The following is a 22,962-nucleotide window of genomic DNA, read 5'->3' as shown; positions in this document are numbered from 1 at the left end:
TCCTTTCCCTTGCTGGGAATCACAGTCAACTTCACCTGCCTAGGATGCCCTCGATAACACTGTGCTGATCTCTAGACCTGCTGTGGGGGCAGCTCAGATTCTAATCTGCTCCTACGCCTCTGTGTTCTTGCCTCCAATGTCCACAGCTATCAGAACTATGGGTTTTCTTTTGTGGGAGCTGTCAATGACCTTTTATATATTCCACGGATATAGAGTCTGCCTAGCTGATCGTGTGGATTTAATCTGCAGCTGTACAGCTGGTGGGAGGGCTTTGGTCTTCTTCCTTAGTCACACTGCCCCTGGGTTTCAATTGTGGTTTTATTTCCACCTCTGGATATGGGTTGTCTACTGGGGTTTGCTCCTGAGGCCGCCCTGTGTGGAGGTGGTGCAGCTGTTTGGGTCGCTGGGGTTCTGGCAGCACCAGGCACTCAGGGCAGTTGGCGGCTAGGGCAGCAGGAAATAGAGTGCTCCAGAAGAGTACGTCAACCAGTGTTGGCCCGTACGCTGCAGTATTCTTGCCTGGAGAACCCCTCCCTGACAGAGAAGCCTGGCAGGATACAGTCCACAGGGTCGCAAAGAGTCGGACACTACCCAAGACGCAGCATATAGGCGCAAGACTCTTTTTACCTGTGGCAGCTCTGCCCCAGTGAGGGTTGAGCGTGAAGGTGGCGCTGCCGCTTGGCTTGCCGGGACCCTGGCGGCACCAAGTGAGCAGGGACACGGACTGCCTCTGCCCAGGAGCTGTGGCCCTATCACAGTCTTTCTTCGGGCTCTTGCAGCTGGCGATCGGGAAGGCCTCTTTGGCCAGTCTTTCTCCGTAGCTCCGCCCGTTCCTGCACTTAGAGGGCTTCCTTGCCTGGGATCCTTCTCTGCTGTTCCATGCATCAGGCACATAGAGGGGCCCGCTGCCTGGGGTCCCACTCTGTAGTTCAGTACCTCAGGCGTTTGATGGGCCAGCCTCTCCATTGTTCAGCTGCCAATGCTGGCTGGTGTGTGGTGGTGGTGCGGGGGGAGCGGTGGGTGGAGAGGCTATGGTGATGGCTCCACCCCCTGCTGGTGACTCAGCACTATCTCCTTGCTTCCATGGCTGCCCACTTTCCTCCACAGGCTTTTCCCACCACAGTCTCCTCCCTCACATCCCCTCCATCCGTCTTCTGCAGTCAACAGCAGCCCTCGCCCTGGGTTTGCTCCACAATCCCTACACTCCAGCTCCCAGCCCCTGCGCTGCCTGTGGTATGTGCGGCTGCGGCAAGGACTGTCTGATTCTCATTCCATTTAGGCTGCCACAGGTCAGCTATTTCCCTCTCAGCCTTAAATGTTTCTCTTCTGACTCAGACAATTGCCCCGATGAGGGGTCAGACCCCTGCTTCAGGTCCCCCACCTGCTGAGGGCAGGTCCAGGCCTTCAAACACTCCCGTTTTCCCCCTAGTTCCTTTGTCCTACTGAGTTTTCCATGGGTCAGTATATTCTTTTCCACTGGTCAGGTACTCCTGTCCACTCTCAGCTCGCATTCTGCATGCACTTCTGTGTCTGAGGGTGTATTCCTGATGTATCAGTGGAGAGAGATGTATTCCATGCCCACCTACTCCTCTGCCATCTTCAACAGGTGCTTTTTAACAGGGATTTTAAAAAATATAATATCCTAACTTTAGTAGTAGGAAGGACAGGCCGTGAGAAGTGGGGAAGATTGTTTTCTGTTTTGTGCAGGAGAGATCTCATGGTATAGTTCAGATGTACATCCTACTGTAGATTTTTCAGATATTTTTAGGGAATAACAGTGGGGAAAAAAAGAGCTTTATATTTTTAGTGCAGTTCTCCAGTTAACACTGACTCTGCAGTGCAATGGTTCCAGCATTTTTTAGTGTTCCTAGTATTTTCAGGCTCCACCAAAAGAACATCAAGCGTCTCCCTTCCTTTTAGTAGTTGCTTGGTTGCTCTGTATTTCCAAGGACTATTAGAAGAACTGATTTGTGCATTTAGTTCAGGAATTCCAAAACAACCTAGACGGCTCAGAATAAGCAGACTACTGGCTATTCTTTTAATCAAACAACTATAAGATTCATGCAAAATAAAGATTTTGTTACCTGGCTTTTTTCAAAACAGCAAATGGAGAGGAGAGGCATTGCAATGACAAAGGGTTCTCAAAACTGTGTGATTTCCAAGTCTTTAAGCTTTGATCAAAATCATTAAGCAGGTGTTCAGAAAATATAATTTCTATTTTCCCATCATTCCTTACTGGTAAATACTGAAAAGTAATAATATATGACATCTTTCACTGATATGTTCTAAATGGTGATTTAGAAACACAACTTATTTTTCATAATTCATGTTTGTTGGGTTGCTGAATGCATTTGTCTTTAGATTCTTTGTTTTTCTCTATAAGCAAATATTTACCAGTGACATTTTATAATATCCCAGGATGAGTGCTAGAGATGCCAAGATAAAACAGTGTCTGTTATCACAGAGCTCACTACATGATACCATGCTAGTAAATAATTGTCATATAGCTAGAAAAGTAAAATAACAAGAGTATGTTAAAGAGGCCACACAGGCAAAAAAGACTAACATGGATTTGGTAGATTGGAGAAGATTCTACATAAGGGGAGGTCCTTAAATTGATTAGTAAAGGCAGATTATGAGTTTAACATACAGATGGGAAGGGTATAGGCTAGTAGAAGGGCATTTCCAGAAGGAGGAATAGAAAGAGGAATAACAAAAAGGTGAAATTTGGAAGCCATTTGAAAGTCATTTTGGAATGGCTGGAGCATAGGGGAATCTGTAAACTGTGATGGTCACTGAAGGCAGGGGCCCAATTACAGAGGACCTTACCTAGGAATCTAAGAAAAAGTGGGGATTCTAAAGGCTACTGACTGAAATTAGTATATTATAAAAATTCAATATTAGATTTAAGAATAATGAAAGTGGAGGAAGATAGAGCAATTAAGAGACTATAATGTTAAGGTAAATGATGACGAGATTCTGAGGTTAAGCCGCAGACATGGGTGGGAGAGGACAAGAGAGAAACAGATGGTTGACAGAATTTAATAACTAGTTGGACCTTGGGAAAAAGAATAAAAAGCATTTGGGTAAAGCAGAAAAAAATGGGCTAAGTGACAATAATTGGGCCGGGTAGAGGATGATATTCCACAGCATCTGAGTCTCAGGTGTACAAGGGTAACGCAATAACAACTACTGTTCACTCATTCATTCACTCCTTTGGTACACATATTTGGGAGTGTGTTGTGTGTCAGCTTCCATCTAGGTTCTCAAGGGTACAGAGATGAAAAAGAGAGATCTATCTCTGCTTTCTTGGAGTCTATAATCTAGTGGAGGGGAGACAGATAATACAGAAGTAAACACAGAGATAAACAAGAAAATTTCAAATAACTATAAAAAAATGAAAATAAGGCAGGGTTATGCAGAGCATGACTGAGGGGAGTGGGTGCTATTTTAGACTGGATAATCAGGAAGGCCTCTTTGAGAATGACGAGAAAGGACCCAACATGACAAGATCTGGAGCAGAGAGTTTTAGCCAGAGAAAACAAATAGGGCAAGACTTTGATGGGAAAATAAGCTTAGAGGAAAGAAAGAAGGTAAGAGGGTAGGGTAGGGTGAATGAGAGGGATTGGAAAAGAGGCTGAGGCTGAATCATGTAAGCTTTCATGAACCAGGGTAAACAATTTGGACTTCATTCTAAGAAATCCAATTAAAGATTTAAGATGTGAAAGTGACATGAACTGATTTATATCTTCAAAAGTTCATTCTGGCTGCTATGGAAGAATGGGTTGTAGTGGAATCTTGGAGACCATTTGAGCAATAATTTAGGTAAGAAACTCTGAGGATAAGGTCTTGGGGGTTGGGCAGCATGGATGAAACAGTCTGTGGATATACTTTGGAAGTAGAGTTGAGAATGTGTGTTGACAGGTAGGATTTTGGTAGAGGACCACTAGGTGGATTATGACACCATCTTATTAAGATGGCAGAAGACTTGAGTGGGGTAGGGCAAGAATTCTGGTTTTTTATCTGTTAAACTTGATGGGCTTATCACACGAAGATGCCAAGGAGGTGCTGAATGTATCAATTTGGAGTTCAGGGGAAGATGGAAATTTGGGAATGTATAGATGTATTTAAAAATGACAGGACTGGATAACATTACTTTGGAGAGAGTGAGGCCACAAAAGGAAAGGATCTCTAGCACTGAACTTGAGACACTGAGTCTGAGTTTGGAAATGATCCAGCAAAGGAGACTGAGAAGGAGTTTTCTGTGATACAGGCAGGAAACCAGAATGGTATGGTGTCATTGAAGCCAAGAGAAGAAAGGTAATCAACAAGGGAGAAGTGATCACCTGGGTCAAAACGCTGTGGAGAAGGGGTGCAAAACTGAGGACAAATTTAACACCACGGGTGATATGACCAGAGGAGATCCTGTGGAATTGGACGGATGGGAAACTTGATTGGAGTGAAGAGGAGATTGAGGTATGAAATTAGAGGTGGTGTCTTTGAAGACATCTTAACGATGTAGGGAAGAAGTGGAATTTAATGTTGCTACTATTTGGTGGCTCAGAGGTTAAAGTGTCTGCCTGCAATGTGAGAGACCCAGGTTCGATTCCTGGGTTGGGAAGATCCCCTGGAGTAGGAAATGGCAACCCACTCCAGTATTCTTGCCTGGGAAATCCCATGGATGGAGGAGCCTGGTAGGCTACAGTCCACAGGGTCGCAAAGAGTCGGACACAACTGAGCAACTTCACTATTTGCTGAACACCATCCTGTGCTAGGCATTTTTTGCAAATATTATCTGTAGTTTTCACAGAAACTCTACAAGGTATGCATTTTAATTTTTGTTGTTTAGGTAATCAAACAGAAGGTGAAAAGGACAAGAAACTTCCTTAAAGCCACATAACTTCACGATGAGAGAACTGGAATTCAAACCCAGGTCCGTCTTGGTCCAAGTTCGATCTCATTCCAGTTCATCATGTCCCAGCCAGAATGGGACTCCAATGGGACTCCATAGTCACTCCATAGGCATAACTATCCAGAGTCTAAGAAATCCATTTCAATTTCTGGCCCAAAATATTTTTCCTGAAGATTATAGTGTTTGTGAAATTTCACTAACAGGGATTTAAAAACTCCATTCTTGATAGTTTCCAGACTTTTGTTATTGATCAACACATCAATAACCAAGGGAAAAGTAATATTCAACAGCTTAATATAGATCCCTATGGTTTTCAGTACTGTCAAGACGTCCCTCCCCCGAAAAAAGACACCCAAGTTTTTCCCCTTCAGTCTAGAACTTGCCTTTGTGCTCTGGATTCACACTTTCAAGTTGACATTTGATTGGCTTAAAGACTTTTAAAAATCACTATATCCTAAATGGTACTCCTGATTTCCACAACCACTCTTCCAACATCTCACGTATGAACAAGTAAATAGTGACACAGTTCTTTCAATTGTCTATTGCAGAAGACTCATAGTCATCTTCTAATTTTCTTTCCTTATATCTGTCAACAGATCCATCAAGTTACACCTGTTCTGCCTTTAAAGTGTTAGTTGCTCAGTCATGTCCGAGTCTGCAATCCCATGGACTGTAGCCTGCCAGGCTACTCTATCCATGGAATTCTTCAGGCAAGAATACTGGAGTGGGTTTACGTTCCCTTCTCCAGTCTTCCCAACCCAGGAATCAAACCTGGGTCTCCTGCATTGCACGTGGTTTCTTTAGAACTTAAATTTGTCTTCCCTTGTCCATCTTCATGATGCCATCTTTACTTCTACTACCCCATCCAAAGTGGGTCTCTCCCAATCCATCTTCTTACCTATGGTTGTTAATTTCCTTCCAGCACTTAGGCCATGCTCTTATCACTTGGTTTAATTTTTTGTGCATTCATTTATCTTTTGTTCATGTCTCTCCTCTAGAATGTAAGGGCTTCCTGGTGGCTCAGCAGTAAACAGTCCACCTGCAATGCAGGAGACTTGCAGGAGATGCAGATTCGATACCTGGGTTGGGAAGAACCCCAGAGGAGCAAATGGCAACCCATTCCAGTCTTCTTGCCTGGGAAATCCCACGGACAGAGGAGCCTGGCAGGCTGCAGTCCATGGCATTGCAAAGAGTTGCATACAACTAAGTGACTAAACAGCTAGAATGTAAATTCCATAAGGACAGGGACTTTGTTTCGATTACATTGTATTCCCACTGTTTATTACGAATGCCACAATGCTAGGCATATGGCAGATGCTCAACAAATATATTGGTACTTAAATGAACAAAAGGAATGAAAAAATAATTTCCATGTGATTGGCAGAGAATCAAGGCAATAGCCTCAGCCAACTGTGGTTGGCAAAATAAAATATGACAAAAGCCACAGTCATCAAACTCAGGCTCTCTCCGTGTCACATAGCAAATTCCCACTGGCTACCTACTTTACATATGGTAATGTACATGTTTCCACACTATTCTCCCCATTCGCCCCACCCTCTCCTTCCCCCACTGTGTCTCCAGTGTTTTTGAGCCACTGAGGCAGTTGGGGTTGACTCCCTGCTAGTGGCACCCTTTCCTTCTTCTTCTCCTGGGTGAGCTACATGTATATTTCTTTTCCCTGACATGGCAGTAATACAAACAACAGCTTATTGTTTGGTAGTTTACAAAGCACATGCAGGTATGCTACTTTCATTACCTGTGAGATAGGAACTATGTTTACAGATGGGAAGTTTGAAGAATAAAAGAGTATGTCACGAAGTTGGTAAGAGTTGAAACCAGTGTTGGGTCTGAATCTCTGATTCTAGATCTCCTATGCATTCCACATGCTATACTTATATTCTGTATCTAAAGGTCATCATCCCCACTTTTAAAGTACAGTTATCTTATGAGGTCAATGCCAGGTGATTTTTATCTAACTATAAACACTTCCGTTGAAAAGATACATCTACTTTGGAATTTAACCTGGGATGCATCTTACTCGGGCTTCCTTGGTGGCTCAGTGGTAAAGAACCCACCTGTCAATGCAGGAGACATGGGTTTGATGCACGGATTGGGAAGATTCCCTGGGAGAAGGAAATGTTAACTTGCTGCAGTATCCTTGCCTAGAGAATTCCATGGATAGAGGAGTCTGGTGAGCTACAGTCCATGGGGTTACAAAAGAGGTGGACACGGCTAAACAGCAGAATCAGCATCTTTCTCATTTCTGAAAACCAGAAAAGAAATTGAAAACTGTAATGATTTATATAACTTACTGAGACTTTTACATATAATGATCTCACTCCTCAAAATGACCTAGGGAAATAGGTAGAATGGGTTTCTTATTCTCATGTTCCAGATAAGTTATCTAAGTCCTAGGAAGGAAAGGGCTGAAGGTTACCCACTTATAGAACACTGATTAAAAGCATGGATTCTTGGAGTAACACTGCCTGTGTTTGATTCCTAGTTTAACTATTTATTAGCTATGCAATCCTGGGCAAGTTCTTTAACTCTCTGTGCTCCAGTTTCCGAGGATAATGATAGTATGTACCTCATCAGGTTACTGTGAAGAGTGCATCTGTTAATCCATGTAAAGCATTATGTGTCATGTCTGGCACATAGTAAGTTCTCAATAAACATGGCTATTAAAAAGTGACCCAGCCAGGCATTCGACCTAATTCTCTGACTCCAAGTCTAGCGGTCTTCCTATCATTCAAGTTAGTCCTCTTCTTAGAAAAACAAGTTGAAATAACTTTTTTTTTGAAATGCTCTTTTCAGGAGTAGCTGAGCCAAGGACATTTTGTTTAGATTTTCACTTAACTCATAATGGGATTACAGAGCAGTGATAAGAACTTAATGTTGTTACATCTTATGAAATCACTTCATAGAATGTAATTTTGGGAGAGAGTACATTGAGGATCCTAATATCAACATAAAGAGTTGTTCTTTTCCATTTTAAAGGTTTTCTCCAGAACTTCAGATCTAGAGCAAATGTGTCGTGTCTTTTTGTTATGAAACATGCACAGATTTATTGTGTGTCAAAAGAGAAAATTTCTCTTTCAACTGCAAATATTTTACATGATATTAGAGGTTGCCCCAACATTTATTACTTTTTTGTCTCTTTAGGGCTGTATCCTAGAAGGGTAAAAAGACTGGTATATTAGATTATGTGTGAGAATTTTTTTTGCATTATTGTTTGTAATGCTAAGTAAAACAAAACAAAAAATGTGGAAACAACCTGAATGCTTAGGAAGAAGTGTATGATTAAGTGAATTTGGAAACACCCATTCTAAAAAATATCAGGTAATGAAAAAGACTGAGCTATATTCCAGAAGAATACCTGTGTTATACTGCTAAGTGAAAAAAAAATCATGCTGCAGATTATGTACATAGCATAATCCTATTTTTGTTTAAAAGCTCTAAAATCAACATATATGTTTATATTTTTATGAAAGGCATGAAAATATGGAAGTGAGAGCATCTATTGGAACAGGGTAGCACTGGAGAGGATTGCTAGAATCTGCAAGAATGCTACCTTTTAAAAAATTACACCTTGAGATTATTTAGCACACAGAAAGCATACATTACTTATGCAATAAATGTTGAATAACAACAAATTAAAAAATATGTTTTTCTTTAGCAGTGGCCAACTTACACATTCACTGTCGCAAAGCCCACTGAGGAAACATTGATAAGATGCCTGGAGGGACCCATCGTTGAAGCTGTCTATTTTGTTTAGAAATCAAACTTCTGACTTTGGTTGCAAGAGCAAAAAGCTTCAAGTGAACTAAAATCCCCAGTTTACAAATAATCATAGCAAGCTCAGAGTCTGCTTGCAAATTGCATAAATATACACTGAAACAGGATCACACCCCTTCTTAATTAAGTATGATCCAATTATTTGTTAGCCTCTCAATTCATAAATGTTATGATAATCAAATTTCGGTATAAAGTGAAGCTAGCACTGTAAAATCTCAACCTCAGCTATAATAAATGTAATTGCCCTTTTTCCACTGATTTACCGGTATTCTTTAAAATTTGTGTTTGATGTCACCTAAGCCATATCTGCTATTGTCACAACCGCCTATAGGTTTCAAATTAGTAAAGGCTTTGAAATATGACTCTGCTCAGCAGAAAGGAATCTGCAGCACTTGGCATAAAGATTATAATCTTTGGCCTTTCTGTGGCAAGATTTACAACTGTGACCTTGGGCTCTATTTCACTTGGAGTGTAGTCACTTTAAGTTACCAGTGATGATTGCTTTGAGTTACTAGGTCATTGTGAATTGCCTAATATAATGTCAGATTCGTGCTTCCCAAGGGCTGGGCAGTATTAGGGACACAAAACAAAGTGAATTTTAATGTCTGCAAAAGGCAGTGCTCTGATATATGAGCCACCTCAGTAACAATGAATTTCCACGGCAGGAGATTTTAACACCAGTTCTTAACCTCTTCCATACTATTCATCCTCTAATTCATGAAATATTATGAGTTCACTTTTAATTAGGTGAAATAGTCTGAAACTAGTTAAAGATAAATGGTCTTAAACTAGTCTGAAACTGGTTAAAGAGATAAAAATAAAGAGTGAAAATCTAGCTCTATCTTAGGGCCAACTTTTTCCTAGAAAGATAAAGAGAGAGTTGTATGAGGGGTGATACAAAGCTGCCAACAGTGCCCTCCAGTTCTATTAACACACCACTCCCAGGAAGCTGAACTGAGGCCTTTGTCACAATGAAGTTCCAAAATGAGTATTTGTTTAAAATTGAGAACTGTATTCAGACCACAAGCCGTAAAGGCAGTGGAAGAATTTGCTCTTTTAATAGACATTTGTTGATGTTTGGTAGAAACCAACACAATACTGTAAAGCAATTATCCTTCAATAAAAAAAAGTCAGATGTTGCCTAGTTTCTAACAGGAAGAAGCTGCACACAGTATCTGAAACCAGATCTTTCTTTGATTCACTGTATTTAAATATATTGTGAACACTAGATGGCACTCTAGGGTCGCTTTTCATCTTCCACTAGCAGGAAGGTGCTTCAACATTAACTCCTTTAAATAGAGCAAACATGCTATTTAAACAAAGGTCCCTCTAGTTGCTCTGTAGTTCTGTTTTTATATTTATAGTCATGTAATCAATATGTTGGAAGAGTAATTAATTTTTAACCTCAGTCCATGGGGAGATCAAATGTTAGTGGAGTTAATGGATTGAACAGGCTTCATTATTCTAAAGTAACACTAATGATAAGGCAGGGAAGAAAGCAGAGGGTTGTAAACAATTGTGCCATCAAGCACCGTCGTAAAGCAACAGTGCAATGTGATCACAGGCTGCTGACCTGCTGTCACTCTCCTTCAGAACAGCTGTAGCTTCTGCTTTAGTTAACTAGACAAAACGGAGTCTCTTAACAGAGTGTTTGAAACATTTCCTTTTCCAGTCAATGCTGCTGGAATTATTATTCCAAGTAACAGTCCTGATTTTGTTGCTCCTCTGTTTTGAAAGCCTTTTGTCACTGCCCATTTCTTAATATCTTAAGGTGATATTAAAGGCCTTTGATGATTTGAGTCCTATCTGGAGGAGGCAACTTAGCTTCATGAGAGTCACGTGAGTTTTCATTCACAATACGTTTGCAATCCTATGTGCCTGACTGTATAGTGTGTTCTTCCAAGAGAGATAAGCACCGAGTGCAGCTTCGGTATTGCATCATATCTAGAGGCATGGAGGGTTCTGGGTGGGCTCATTCCTAGGACAGAAGTTGGGGGAGGGGGCATGGCCAGAGGTGAGGGACTGGAAGCCAAAAAAGACAAAGGATGACCCACTCCTCTTTTATCCTGATTGTATCCTCCTATCACCCAACCCCATCTTGAAATTTCCAAATACTTCCCAGAACATGAGAGAATAAGAAAGTTCATTATGTTGCAGGTAGGGAGGCTCACAGTAGATCACACACCAAGGCTTATTATTAAAAGACATAGTACCATGTCTTGTACAAATACTATTATGTTCAAATTAATCTCTCTTGTTCCTTAACCATTCTTGTACCTTACTGACATGACTGTCTCCATTTGAAATATCCTTTTCCTGTCCATCCATCTGGGCCCAATTCATATGTATCTTCTTTTACTAAATCTTCTTTAAAGCCTTCTAGAATAATGAATCTCATTATGTGCTGAACTCCCAGATTTCTTAATTTATATGCCTATTATAGTAACCTATTGCAGTTAGGATTTCTGTCCTTATTTTTCTAATAAAATTGTAAATTAGGCGAGGATTTGTAAATCTTTGTATCTCTTACGTTCCTTAAGCAAATGCCTCATACAACACTGATGGTCCATAAATGTTGAATTTACTGAAATTGGTAGAATAAAACTTGATCAAAGGACCCAGAGTGGATGGCTGTGTCAGGGATAGATCTTTTTATTGGATTAATCATTAAAAGAGAAAGATGAAATGGTTTATTCCATAAAAAACACTAGTTGATACTGGTCTTATAAGCACATTGTGTAGAGACTATTAGTGGCCTATCAACATCCATTCTCTCATTATTCCTTAACAGAACCCTGGTTTATAGCTGAGTATACTGGGGACAAAAAATTAAAGGGTACACTTCCCAGTCACTCCTTGCATCTAGCTATGACTCTAAGACTACATAATGACCGAATTTATCAGGTGAACAGGTCTGCAGGCCTTTAAGGAAGGTTCTTAAAGAATGTTGATTCCCAGGGACATAGAGAACAGACTGGCAGTTCCAAGGGGGAGTGGGAGGTTGGGGTTAGCAGAGGTAAGCTTTTACATATAGAATGGAAAAGCAACAAGGTCCTAACACATAGCACAGAGAAGTATATTCAGTATCCTATGCTAAACCATAATGAAAAAGAATATAAAAAAGAGTTAGATATATGCATAACTGAATCACTCTGCTGTATGGCAATAATTGACACAATACTGTATGTCAATCTTAAAAATGCTGATCCAGCTTTTCCTCCTTCTTCCTGAAACTCAGGAAGCCATCTGAACCACAAAGGTGACCTTGAGGAGAGAAGCTGTGCGTTGGGAGGGCAGAGCAGAAGGATGGGAGTCTGGGTCCCTGACAACATTTTGCAGCCTCCATCCCAGGCCCCACACCACCTGTCTCCCAACATGTTTTGTGTAAAAGAAGGAAATTCTTTTCTCATTTAAGCCACATTGTTTTGTGGTTTTCTGAACCTAATCCTGATGCACAGAATCTTGACTAATTATGGACCATTACTGTTTTTGTTTCTGGGGATTTTCTCTAAGTATGATAATGATCATATAAACGTGTCATCTAAGGGAGAGCAGGAGTTGAGGTGCTCAAGATGAACAGGTAGGTGCAGGATGCACAATTTCCCATTTCAAAATGAAAGAAGAGGAGCTTGGATATAATTTGCTAATTGTATCTGGATGGTGGGAGCCATTGAATAGGGAGAGGATTAAAAAAATGGGAGAAATTACAACCACTGAGTGTATCAGGTAGTAACAAAATGCATTTTTACTTCATCTTTCTAGATGATAACTTTGCATTTTATAATGAGGTAAGTAACTCTTTCTCAATCTCAGCTTCCTCACCTTTAAACACTGTGGTGCCCTGAGGTTCCATCCTTGGCCCTCTCTAGCTTCCATGCCTAGATGATCTCATCTGGTTCCAGAGCTTTATACCACCAAAGATTGATGTTTTTGCCTCTCCATGATTTAGACTTACATATTCAAATGTCTACTTGGCATTTCCACTTTTTATGTCTAAAACTCACCTAAAATTGACATGACCAAAGTAGGACTCCTGATCTGAACTGTGACTCTCCCAGCTTTCTCTCTTAGTAAGTAGGGATGCTATCCATCTAGTTGTCGAAACCAAAAACCCAGGAACCATCTTTTGATCCTTCCCTTCCCCTTCTTACCCACATACAACTCAGGACCACGGTGCATTAATTTTTCTTTAAAACTCATCTCAAATCTATCGACTTAGCTCTACTTCCAGTCCTTCTATGCAACTTCAAGCCTGCCTTGATTTCATGCCTGGAGTTATTCAATAGTCTCCTTGTTGCTTCTCTTGCATTGCTATAATATATTTTCACTCTGCAGCCAGACTAAACTATTAAAAATAAATCATGTCCTCTCTTACTTAACACCCTTCGGTAGCTTCCCATTGCTGTCAGAATAGAAATCTAACTGGCTCTTGCTTTCATTTCTAACTTTGCCTCACACCTTGCTTCTCCTTTAACAAACTACTACTGTGAAGGTTGTTTTACTGGGTCTCAAAAGACAAAGCCAGTTCCTGCCTCCAGAAGCAGGCTTTGCACTTTGTGTTCTCCCCGCCTTGACTGCTGCATACCAGCTCTTCACACTGTGGGGTTCTCCTCATCTTCTGGTCTTAGTCCATGTTTGGCTTTCTTACAGAGGCCTTTCCTGATCACTCTGTCCAAACAGTCATTTAACCTTAATCATTATTACCCTATTTGTTTCTTTTGTAGTATTTGTAACAATTTGAAATTAACTTTTATATAGCTAGCTCTTCTGTGTATCTATCAGCTACACACCCATCCATGATCTATTTATCTGTATCTATCATCTTTCTCTCTACTTTGGGATTAATGCACTGTGGGGGCAACAGTCCTGTCTAGTATATTTGTTGCTGTATTTTCCCTTCTTATAACAGTGTGTGTTATGTAGAAGGCTCTCAGTAACATTTTAACATGGACTAAATGGAAAACCATATTTGTTTATGGGCAAATAGTGAGTAGATGGCAGAGATGGGATGAGAACCTGACCCTTTCTTGCTTTAAACACCTATTCATTCATTATAAGATCTCCCTATCAGTCAACTAGAACTTAAAGAGTTCTTCTCTGAGCAAGACAATTTTATTAAAGCAAGGACTATTTTAACTAAATATACTGAAGAAATGCAGTAATAATTTGGTTTACTAGTCTTCCCTTTAAATGATTTTACCTAAATTCCACTGGTGCTTTAGTTAATCACACATATTTTATTTGAATTATTTAAATAATTGCCTCAACGCTCACTTTTTTTGGCTATCATTTATTATTCTTTCTATGTATGAAGAACCATTTCCTTTTAAAAATAACATTGTCCATACCCTTGTGAACTGGTTAATTTTCTTTCCAACATTTTCTTTTGGGCTGTTATAGATATGACTGAACAGTCACCACAATAATGCTGTTGTTTCAAAGGGTAGACTTTTTTTCTTATAAAAAATTGAATGTGAAAAAAAAATCCACCTCATATAGTGTGAGAATGCCTGTTTTTCTTGGTCATATTTCATTTCCTTAGTAAGACTATTTTCTTCTGTTTTCCATTGTCAGCAGACAAAAAAGATACAATTAAATCAAGGAAACCTGGCAGAGCCGATTTTGGAAAATAAAGTGAATTCAGTTTCTGACTTGAACAAAGAGTAATTTATTATGTTGGAAAAATACTGCTGTGATGAGATTCAAACTCACTGTGTCTCATGTTAGCCCAGGACACCACTTTAGATCTGCATTTGTATTATCTTTGAGAAGGGGCAGTGATTTCACCCCCAAACTTTAAACTCTGAAAAGGACGCGGAGTTGTTTAAGGGTCAGCAAGCAATTAGCACCCAGAACCTCTGTGTGGAGGCTGGGGCCAGGTTTGCGGACTTTTCCAGTCCTGAGCGCTTTGATTCTAAGTACAGATGTCTGCAAACAACTCGAGACATTCTGTTGGAGCAAATGAAGAACTAGAGTGGGTTAGAGGGAATTTTATGAATCAGATGAATTCCAAGATATATTTAAAATTAAAAATATATTTTGAAATTAAAAATATATTTTGATGAATCTAACAACCATAATAATACCTTATAAAATATATTATCATTTAATATTTACATAAAACATATTATTTAATATTTACAACCAGCATTGTGAGGTATAATTATTCTCATTCTTTATAGACAGGAAAAGCACAACTTGAAAAATTAAGCGACATTGAGAGTCACACAGATAGTAAAGTCAGCCAGGACTAGGTTAGGACCCTGTTCTGGTATTACTAAAAAGATGAAGAAAACCAGTGTCAGTTTTCATGAATTTTTCCTTCACATATTTTTAGATTGTGCCAAACTTTTGACCTGTTTGGTAGTAATTTTATCCTAGCATCTTCCACATAGAATGTTTTTGTGGGACAAGTCAGGTAATTAACAGTTAATTATAGTAAAAATCAAGGTCCCCAGAAATATTACTACCACTTATTTAAAGTTTCATATGTATTGTCTCATTTAATCCTCACAGAGTCTTATAAGGAAGCCACTATCTGTATTTTCATTTTACAAATGTGTAAAATGAGGCTTAGGAGAGTTAAACAACTAGTCCAAAATCTCACCACTGTTAAGTGGCAGAAATGATTAAAACCTAGAGTATCTGATTCCAAAGTGTGTGCATCCAAGCTTTATACCATAGTACTTCTATGCAGAATAAGACGGGAGAGGCTGTGCCTGCCAGGTCACTGGACCCTGAATTATGACTGGATTAAGTCAGTAATATGATGTCAGCTGATTCAGGTTTCCACATGTGGCTGCTTATGTAATGGACAAAATTAGGTTGGGTAAGCTTCTACCAAAAGGACAGTTGCAGTGAAGAAAAGCAACTTGCTACAGTAAACAACCCATCTCTGTGGTGTATGTTTACCACATGTAAACAGAGTTCTAGTCAGTTAAAAGTTGTGCCCTCAAATTCTGAAATAATCCCTCACAGAATGCTTATCAGGAATGGGTGGTTTGTTTTTTTTTAAAGTTTTTGGGGATGTTTGTTTTTATTACCTAAGTTTAAAACTCTTATAATTTCCAAGCAATCTAGTTTGGAATACTGAGAGAACTAGAATTTTAGAAAAATACAGTATTTTGTTGATCTTTTTAGCGGATTGATTCTGCTTTGTTAAATGGAAATAAGTAAATATGTTCTTTAATTTTTTTTATTATGAGAAAATCATTTAAATCTCTTCTCTATTTAAATAAAAATTGAGAAAATATTTAAAGAATATCAGTTTGAAGGGACATCAAATTGGAAGCCAGCTACGGAGTAGAGGAAGGGTGTCCCCAAGAGCACAGTGTAGGCCCTCTTTACATCAGAAAGAGGATCCAGTTAGTAGAATTTCAGTCACAGAGGTTAAGAGACAGCCTCCTTGACTGAGGAGATTATGCTGAGTAGTAGTTTGGTCAGTAAGTGTTAGTTGCTCAGTCATCAGTCGTGTCTGACTCTGCGACCCCATGGACTGTAGCCCGCCAGGCTCCTCTGTCCATGGGGTTCTCCGGGCAAGAACACTGGAGTGGGGTGCTGTGTCCTCCTCCAGGGGATCTTCCTGACCCAAGATTGAACCCGGGTCTCCTACATTGCAGGCAGATCTTTACCATCTGAGCCAGCAGGCAAGCCCCAAGACTTGGGACTTTTGAAGGATGTTCTGAAGTGTTTGGCTTAGTGAGAACTAATGCAGGGTGGAAATTTCTGGAAGAATATACCAGAAAGTGTTAACATTGATTACACTTAGGGAGTGAGAATGGAGAATTGGGAAGGTGGTCAGAGGATATTTCCCGTCCACTGTGTATTTTTTAGTCTAAGTAAAATTTTTTTCCACGAGAATATACTATGCTATTAAAAACAAAACAAAACATAACAACAAAAAGAACTGATGCAGAGACCGTCTAGGAATGGGCACAGGTTTTCAAGCAGGAAGATGACAAAGTCAGATATATAATTTTGGCAGATGGTTTTAGACTATATGATTCAATCCAGAGAGAGCAGAATCAGGAGGTCAGTTGTGAGAATAAGCTTGGAATCAGATGTTCAGTAATAACTTCTAAGCCAGCTATACTTTGGAAGCAATATTCTAAAGCCCACATGGAGCATCCATTTTCTTCACATAAGAATACTTAAAATGGTTCAAAGTAATAATAATTTAAAGTTTGATATGTCTGCACTAGAGGGAGTTACATTTTTATTAACAGCTTAAATCTCTGTCAGTATAACAATCCTTAAGTGAACATATCTTCAGAGTAAAAGTAGGAGATAGATATATGAAAGAAGAAAAAACAAAGGATACATTACAAATGAACAGAAGAAATGAGAAAGAGCAGCACATGACACATTAACTTTTTTTCCCCTGTGTATCAGGCAGGCTCGATGGTGGCTGCTCTGGTTTTTTACTTTCTGTCATTATAAGCATCCGTTTACTAAACTAACAGCATTTCATTAAGCAAGACTAATTCCTGAGAGCATTACCTTAGCCCATTAGCTTCCAGACAGTCATTAATTCCTCTGACATGTCTTGGGATGAGATCATTATTATTATCATTATTGTTTTTATCAATTAAGTTCATTTGCAGAAAAAAGTATCTATGTAGTTTTCACAGTGGGTATTTTCCTTCTGAAACATGGGTTTTTAAAAAATATGTTTTTAAATTAATATTGGAGGCTAATTACTTTACAATATTGCAGTGGTTTTTGCCATACACTGACATGAATCAGCCCTGGGTGTACACGTGTCCCCCATCCTGAACCCGCCTCCCTCCCCATCCCATCCCTCAGGGTCATCCCAGTGCACCAGCCCTGAGCGCCCTGTCTCATGCATCGAACCTGGACTGCCGATCTGTTTCACATATGGTAATACACATGTTTCAATGCTATTCTCTCAAATCACCCCATCTTCATCCTCTCCCACAGAATCCAAAAGTCCCTTCTTTATATTTGTGTCTCTTTTGCTGTCTTGAATATAGGGTCATTTTTACCATTTTTCTTCTGACTTACTTCACTCTGTATAATAGGTTCCAGTTCCATCCACTTCATTAGAACTGATTCAAATGCATTCTTTTTAATAGCTGAGTAATATTCCATTGTGTATATGCTGAAACATGTTTTTATAGTATCTTTTTGATAGTGATTTTTTGCTTTACCCATGTGTTTCCATAGATCTTTTGGCTACCACTGAAGATAGTTCAAAATGTTTATGTTTAATTCTCACAGTCTCACAAAAAATCAGAAACAGCTTTTCAAAAGTATCCCAACAAGATATTTTGGTTCCTCTGTAATTTTTCTTTATTAGTACTTCTGAAAGAATCTCTAAAGATGATCATGTGCCTGACATTAGAAGTGCGAAGCAAGATTTCACAAGGTTCTGAATTTGAATTTCTTGTTCTCAAGAACTGTTGCCGCTGATGCATATGGTGATTACTGAGCCACAGTTCCATGGATGGGGAGGCCCAGTCTGACTGTAATGGAAAGAGCAGATGCCACCGGAACACAGCGGCAAACGTCAAAGTGACCGCTTGGGCTGGCAGACAGTAGTCTGTCCGTTACCACTTTCCAACACTTCCAGAATTAGGGACAGAAAGCAAACTCATAAAACAACTGTGGAAAGTAAAAACAACCAAGAAAAGTAAGGGAAAATGAGATGAAATAGAGTGTTTAAAAATTCTAGGCTCAAAAAAATAAAAAAAATAAAAATTCTAGGCTGCCCAGTAAAAGTAGGAACAGACATTAGATGCAATGGACCATAGTGGGGAACACAAATCGTTTGGGGAGTCAGTGAAAAACAGTTCTGACATGTTTGGATGCCAAAGATTTTTAAAGTTGATCTCTTTTGGCCTGGTAAGATTTTATGCATTTTTGTCGTTCCAGTCCAGAGGTCTAAGGATTAGTGGACGTTTCTACCAGCCTGGAACTCATGTAGTGAAAAGAACGTATGCATGTGACAGTGAAAGGGTGAATACATAAAGACAAAGGGCTTCTTTTCAAGAAAAGGATAAAAAATTAATTATCACTGTAATCTAGGACCAGTGCTTCAAAATAATGTTAAATTAGTACTTTACTTAAATTAAAATTTTCCATTTATATATCCTAAATATGGCCATTTTCATCTCAGTTGACTTTTTTTTAATGCTAACTAGCTTTCAGAATGCTTAACCAGGTAGGGTTTAACTGCCCAGAAGAGTGGGACTTGAGCCCTATTCTAAATTGATATATATGGGGAACTAGCTCTTCATTAAAAAAACAAATAAAATATAAAAAAAGGATTAGAAGCTATTTGGATGTCTGATGCTAATTTTATATGGAGTTGATGAACAAACTAATTCATATAAGTTTTAAAATAAATCTATAATTTCATTGATAAGAAGGAAAACATGTTTATCAGAATAGCTCAGAAGCATGCAATGGAAATAAGTGTAAACACAAAAGTACTTTCTGTTTTTAGCATTAGTTAAATATTTGCCTTGAAGCCAACACAGTACTAGTTGGATGACAGGACAGTAAGTTCTATTAATGATGGACTTTTCATTATCATAGATATGCTTTTGCAATTTTCCTAGATTTCTGCTCCAGGGTCACATGGTAAGTCAATAGTAGTTATAAACCTCTCAGCATTGTGATCAATACCTTTGGCTGACGTAATCTAGACCTCTGGTGTAATTTACAACAAAGGACAGTTTGGGCAAGCCTCTGTTTTATTACCTTCAATTCACCAACTGAAATATTTCACTGGTTTATGACTGAAGTTATTTCCAATTTTTGATAGATAGGGAATTGAGATAGTCTTGAAGAAAAATGTCAAGTATGAAATGGAAAAACACTTTATGGAATTAAAAGCAGTAAGCATTTCTTCCTTTGGGGCAGAGTGTCTGCATGCCTATCTCCTGACACTGTCTAAAGCACCACAGGAGTGCATCCTACTGTGTCTGTGTAGTCAGCCATGTATGTCTAGTCATCCAGATGGACTAGATATTAATGAAGTATTCCTTATCTTCCAAACACACCCCACATAACATAAAACACCATATAACAATACTGCACGTAGTCTGCTTTTCCTGAGTCTGAATAATCATTAACTATCCATTTGAGCAAAGTAAGGAACAGTCATACTCTCTAGACATGAATACTGAGAACTGGGATTCCTGCAACTTGTGCCTTCCTGCAACCTTCCTGTAATTTAGACAGGTTGTTTTTTTCCATGTCTGTTGTTAATTCTAGGTCTGAAGGCTAAACAAGAAAAAAGGAAACTAGTCATTGGAGAAGTAATTAAAGAAATAGTAGAGAGTCTGGAGAAACAAGAAGGAACAGAGGCAGTCTTTGGGTGAACCGTACTAAGGGGGAAGATGCCGCCATCTTGTCCTTGTTTTGTCAGGCTTCTCAACCCCCACCTGTTCTGCAGGATCAGTACTCAAGGACGAGGCAGAACCACAGCTTTAGTTCTACTATATACACCTGGTATGAGGTGGTGGATGGGGTAAGGATTTGTATTTAAGCATCTATAAGGTTCTTTTAGGCTTAATTTCCCTTTTATCAGCTACAGCCTACATTTACATGGGCTTTTATTGAAGATTATAATAATAATATCACAATTACTGGCAACTATGGTATCTAGGTGAAATTTACACACTATTTTTAGTCCTTATACAACTTGCACAGTAAGTAGGATTAACCTATGTGACAGATGAAGAAGCTTAGATTGACAGAGGTTCAGTATTTTCTCAAGTAAGTCAGAGCTTGATCTTTTTGCTTTACGAAGAAGCTTCACTTGGTATGTTTAATCTGTGATGCCCTCCCTGATTTCAAACTGTTTTACAAAGCTATAGTAATCAAAGCAATATGGTATTGGCATTAAAACTAGACACATAGATCAATGGAACTGAACAAGAAATCCCAGAAGTAAACCCACACATACGTGGTTGGTTAATTTTCAACAAAGACACCAGAATATTCTTGGAGAAGGGACAATCTTCTCAATAAATGGTGTTGGGAAAATTGGACAGACATATACAAAAGAACGAAACTGGACCACTATGTTAGACCATTCACAAAAATCAACTCAAAATGGATTAAAGACTTGAATGTAAGACCTGAAAACATAAAACTACTATAAGAAAACAAAGGTAGTAAGCTCCTTGATGTAAATCTTGGCAATAACTGTTTGAGTCTGACACCAAAAGCGAAGGCAACAGAAGCAAAAATAAACAAGTGGGACTATATAAAATTTAAAAGTTTCTGCACAGCAAAGGACACCATCAACAAAAGGGAAAGTCAAACTACTGAATGCGGGAAAATATCTGCAAATCCAAAATATATAAAGAACTCACACAACTCAGCAAAATAACAATCCAATTAAAAATTAGGCAGAATATCTGAATAGACATTTTTCCAAAGATGATATATAGATGGTCAACACGTACATGAAAATATGCTCAACATCACCAATCATTAGGGAAATGCAAATCAAAACCCCAATGACATGTCAGCTCACACCTGTTAGGATGGCTATTTATCAAAAAGACAAGAGGGGGAAAAGGCAAGAGAAAACAAATGCTGATGAGGATGTGGAGAACAAGGAACCCTTGTGCCCTACTGGGAATGTAAATTGATGCAGCCACTATGGAGAATAGTATGGGAGTTCTTAAAAAAAATTAAAAAGATAAAAGTTGCATACAATCCAACAACTCCACTTTCAGGCATTTATCTGAAGAAAACAAAAATTCTAACTCAAAAAAGATATATGCACTCTCATGTTCACTGCAGCATTACTTATAATAGCCAAGACAAGGAAACAATCTAACTATGTCTTGGTGGGATGAATGGACAAAGAAAATTTTATATATATATATGTGTGTGTGTATATATATATATATATATATATATATATATAGTCTTACATGTTAGTCACTCAGTCGTGTTTGATGCTTTGTGACTTATGAACTGTAGCCTGCCAGGCTCCTCTGTCCATGGAATTCTCCAGGCAAGAATACTGGAGTGGGTTGCCATTTCCTTCTCCAGGGAATCTTCGAGACCCAGGGATTGAACCTGGGTCTCCTGCATTGCAGGCAGATTCTTTACCATTTGAGTCACCAGGGAAGCCCATATAAAATTTAGCCATAAAAAGAAGGAAATCTTGCCATTTGCTACAACCTGTATGGACCTCGATGACGTTGTGCTAAGTAAAATAAGTCAGACACTGAAAGACCATCATCTGATCTCACTTATATGTGGAATCTAAAAGGAACAAACCATCAAAACACATCAAATCAAATCACAAGGTCCCCACAAAAAATGCTCATAGATACAGAAAACAGATTGGTGATAGCCAGAGGGGATAAGATGGTGCAAGAAATAGGCCAAGGGTCAAAAGCTACAAACTCCCAGTTATAGACTATGAAGCCTCTTCAAAATGGTTTACAGATCTAAGAAAATGCAATTCCAATATTCACTAACTGTGTAATATTGTCTCTTTGATTAAATTTCTTGAGGTGGGAGAGTGTTTATTTGTATTCCCATTACCTAGTATAATACCTGACATATGTAGAGGTTCACTAAATATTTAAATGAATTAAAAATTAATTTATTTTACATGTTACTTTTTTTCCTTAACTAAACTGGGTAAATTAACAAAGCAAGATGTCAGCAATTAAACATTTAATGTGCTTGTACAGGTTTTCTATCTCTTCAACATATTTCTCTAAGGAGGCAATCTCTTGTGTAGGTCAGAGAGCAAAAACATAATTGATGCCTACACTGTGGAATAAAAAAATCTTGTGATAATTAAAAATTCAGAGCACCCAGAAAAACTCTTCAAAGGTATATCTTTTTATCCCTCTCTCCCTAGAAAGATTCCCTTCCAACCCCCATGTCGGTGATTCACCAAATATCATGGGAGTTGCATACACAACTCTGTTATCTGTGGTGGCTTAAAGTGACTGACTGAGGACAAGAAAATCCTGTTTCAGTTGAGCAATTGTTTGAAGATCTGCTAAGTGCCAGATACTTGGGATGGAAGGATGACAAGTTCTCTTTTGGGGGTATGCGGTCTGACAACATCCTATGGAAATGCATCTCTTGGCAGAGAAGGAGTCTGACTGGGTATGGGCATTAAATTCTCTCACTAAAGAATCAGCCCCCATCACACTTTGTAGGCATTGGTTTAAACTTGGACCTTTTTTTTTAAAAAATCAGATTGCCCCAAGACTCAGACGACTGAAATTTCACCTCTGAATTCC

The sequence above is a fragment of the Odocoileus virginianus genome, chromosome 1, assembly GCF_023699985.2.
Source record: "Odocoileus virginianus isolate 20LAN1187 ecotype Illinois chromosome 1, Ovbor_1.2, whole genome shotgun sequence".
Taxonomy (NCBI): Eukaryota; Metazoa; Chordata; class Mammalia; order Artiodactyla; family Cervidae; genus Odocoileus; species Odocoileus virginianus.
Note: the sequence above shows the minus strand (reverse complement) of the source record.